The sequence below is a fragment of the Carassius auratus genome, unplaced genomic scaffold, assembly GCF_003368295.1.
Source record: "Carassius auratus strain Wakin unplaced genomic scaffold, ASM336829v1 scaf_tig00215296, whole genome shotgun sequence".
Lineage (NCBI taxonomy): Eukaryota > Metazoa > Chordata > Actinopteri > Cypriniformes > Cyprinidae > Carassius > Carassius auratus.
The window spans coordinates 16,157-20,000 of record NW_020528029.1 but is presented as its reverse complement, the minus strand read 5'-3'; the positions used below and the strand labels follow the sequence as shown (position 1 = coordinate 20,000).

Sequence of the window (3,844 nt, the reverse complement as noted above, 5' to 3'; positions counted from 1 at the left end):
ACCGACCCGTTCGCCTGAGAGTGTGAGTGACTGTGGTGGTGGTTGATGCCGTTGAGAGAAGACATGATGCCCGCCCCATGGCCCCCTAAACCCCGCGCCAGGTGCTCTTCTCCCCGACCGAGCATCACAGCATGGGACTCGAAGCCTCCCCGTGGAAATCATCTTATCGTTCCCCAGGTGAGTCGGACCGTACGCGTTCAGAGTCTGTTGAAGTTGTGCAAAGACCCAAGGCCGTTGGAAAGAGGCGATAAAGGTTGTCCCATCCCGGACAAGTCTTTGGAGTAGTGGCCGTATAGGTTGCTCATGGACGCGAGGCCCCGGTCATCTCGCATCAGCGTGAAGCTGCCGCTGACGTTCCCGGCGGCGAGACGCTGGTGCGCGGGGTGGTGATGAGCGTGAGGGTGCGGGTGGTGGTGAAATTTCTCTGAGACGTTGGATATGGGAGGCAATGGTGCTGCAGCGGCGTCAGGGTCGTGTAAGTGCTGCTCAGACTCATGCTCGAATCGCACGACATAGTCATCGCTTGATGGAGAGGACCGGACAGCGAATGGTCCGTGCGATACTCCCCGGCCCCGTCCAGTATCGAGGCCATGCTGGACACCATCGCTGACCTCCCGTGCGATGACACCAAGTTCCTATGTGTCGCTGACTGTCGCGCGTGAGGAGAGTTCATCAAGTCCCCCGTTTGATGGGAGTGTGGCACGCCGTGCAGATTCCCAATGTTTTCCATTGTAAGTTCCATTGTTGAAAGACACTGTTTTTCCCTCTGTCTCTCTCTCTTTCCTTTCTCTCTCACACTCTCCTTTCCAATAAATTTTAAACGATCTCAAAGCCGCGCGCCATTGATCCCCGAGATCTTCAGTGTTAGTCAATCCAGCATTTCACCACGCACATGTACGTACGCCTGGTGTCTAAACGCTTGTATCTGTCGCTGTGGCGCGCGTCTTACTACTGACAGTCGAAGCTGACCGAGTGAGAGTGTTTGCCTCGTGACCGCGCAAATATATTAAGATGTGCTGTGCCTGTTTGCACGGGTGCGCGCACCGCACAGAATAAAGGTTCTTCGGTGATTCCTACAGGTTCAGCAAATAGCCTATTCTTTCTATTCAGAAAAAAATGCTTATTTATGGATTTTGGGGTAATTTTATAAATAAATACATTTATATATCTATAAATGTTTCATTATACAAGTTCTTCAGCCTATTGGTTTTCTGGTGTGTTTCAAGCAGGCTATAGTTGTTTTCTAAAGAATAAAAATATCCTAGTGAAACTTCATCAACATGTAAAAGCCTTTTTAAAGGCTGTGCACTCACTCTGCTTCACACTAGGGCTGACGTCACCAATACTTCTAATATTGGTGATTCACTTCTCACAATTCGTCCCTCTGCTGTAGTTAAGAGGCTGAATTCGAGTCTTTTACTTTCATGGGGTGACACCTGCACACTTGGACACTAGTGTTATTGTGAATTATTGGGGATTCCTTTATGGACATGATTCATCGGTTTCTCCTGATAAAGTTGCTTAACTTGGCGCCAGCGCGCGACATCTTAATGGTTAAATATTAATGGATTTCCCAAACCCAAAGTAGATAAGATAGTCAAATTCCTTTTGGACGACATGACATCACATGGGGTTAATCATATCATGTGTGTTAAACGTTTGAAAGTTTCACAAATGTAATTATCTGAACAAATAGCTATTTGCAGTTTTATTAGTCTTTATGTTGTGGCAGAAACGTATGTGATTTAATTATCGGCACCTTGAATAGCAGAAACAAAATGAACTTATAAAAACAGAAAGAAAAAAAAGGAAAAGGTCAGATTTCATATTCACTCAAGTTTAGGCTGCATACACTTCCATTAGACAAGTTTTGAGGAGATATTTCTGTTACCATGATGCTGCATGGATTTGGACAACATGGAAATGTATCACATTCCTTTTTTTACTTAGTTGTTCCATTTACATACAGGCCTAGCTTTGTGATTCACTAGACTTGAGCATGTATGTCTTTTCAGCCATTTAAATACTATAGGCCTGTTCCGTTTATAAAAACACATTCGGTTACTGCAAAAGTCGTGGGCTTTTGAAAATATACAGCCTATATATTTAATTGTTTCTTATTTTCGATATAATAGTTAACACTGCTAAAATTAATTTGATTAAATGGATACGACAATGCTTAGTTGTTATTGTTTTCCCCCCGACGATAACTTCCGGTTTACGCCTGTGATTAAATGCACTCAGTCATAGATCAATAAATTGATTATTCAAAATGGATTGGGCAATAAATGTAATATACGCCTATTTTCTCCCTCTCTTTCTTTCTCTCTCTAAGAATGGACTCGCAAAAGGAGAATCCCTATTGTCATTGACTATCATAGCATCACTCATTTATTTGACCATATTTATTGGCACCAATAAATAAAACGGAAGAAAAACATCGATATAGGCCTATTTTCGGTCGAATTCCATTGAATCTTATCGCTGGTTGAGGAACAGCAAAATAGTTATATGTGTGTGTATACTAGAACCAAAACAACACTGCAACTAAATAAATGACTTTTATTAGTTTAACTTAGCTTAACTTCACTAGCTTCATTGCAAATATCCAGATAGACTGCTGTTTTATTATTGATCCTTGCAATCAGTGTTATTTAAAATAAATTTGGCCTCTCACAAATGCTGCAGCCTTGCAGATTTTTACTCATGATGCCTTCGTTATTTCTATTCTCATAAACTTAGAATGTGCTTTTATGTAAGCAGCTAGTTGGTATCTGACCATATGCAACATAATCCTTAATTTCAATGTTCATTGCATGCTATTTTTGGAGGCTATATTAATTCCAAACATCTAAATTAACTCAAGGGTCAATGATAGTATGGTATGTGGTGCCCGTTCATAGGCCTGCACGACAAAAAGGGTTCAGATATTTCTGGCTCATATATCAGGACACAACCACAATTGATTATTGCATTGATTTGTTCCTTGCTATTTACAAAATCATGCTCTGCTATGACAACATAATTGAATGCGGTTTAATGTAGAGATGAACGGTAACAGCTGATGCGTTTCCTAGTAAAAACATCGTACAGTCAGTATTATAATAAGTTTCCTGTATATCGTTACATTTAAGATACTGACAAAGTATACAATAGCCTATGGTATAAGCATAAGGTAAAAAAGGCTGTAATAATAAAGTTAGGAAAAAACGTCTATTTGGGGTTATCAGATTTAATTATACAAACGTGCCATACACATGGTGAGTGAGATTGAGCTACTTTTGATCATTTGATTCAAACTTTTTTCTTTATAAATATAAGGGGGAAAAGTATTTCAGTGATATTTCAGTAAGTGGACTATTTAAACTGTAAAAATGGTTTGACCAAATGCTGCACCTAGAAACACATTTGCCTTTGTTTTAAAATTACACGTTTTTATACTGTTTTTCTAATTGTAATTATTTGTGTGGGACTGCGTAGGTTGAGAGGTTGCTCATACTGCATATTTAAAATCTACCCAACAGATATGTAATTCTTTAGGGGATAAAGTTTTGCACTACTCTATAATAACAGTGTTTTGATTTTCTGAATAATGTCTAGGAGCCTATAATGTAACATTGTACTTGCTGCATAAATTATTAGAGAGCAGACCCTGATTTAATTTTCGCTCGAATATTCAAATGAGCTAGACGTACCCTGTGGCTCACATAGTATGAAATATTAAAGCTGTCGATATCCAAATAGAGACTAGGAAAAGCCATAGAGACTCAATATTTTATTTTGCATTTCTAAGGGTGTGAGTCTACAAACACAATTGCTTAATAATAAGTGTGTCCACTGGTTG

At 39.9% G+C, this 3,844-nt stretch overlaps 1 pseudogene; it reads right to left on the bottom strand.

The window, feature by feature from the left end:
• Positions 1–957, bottom strand: part of LOC113094215 (hepatocyte nuclear factor 6-like) — a 1,333-nt pseudogene extending 376 nt beyond the window's left edge.
• Between the last annotated feature and the right edge of the window lie 2,887 nt (positions 958–3,844).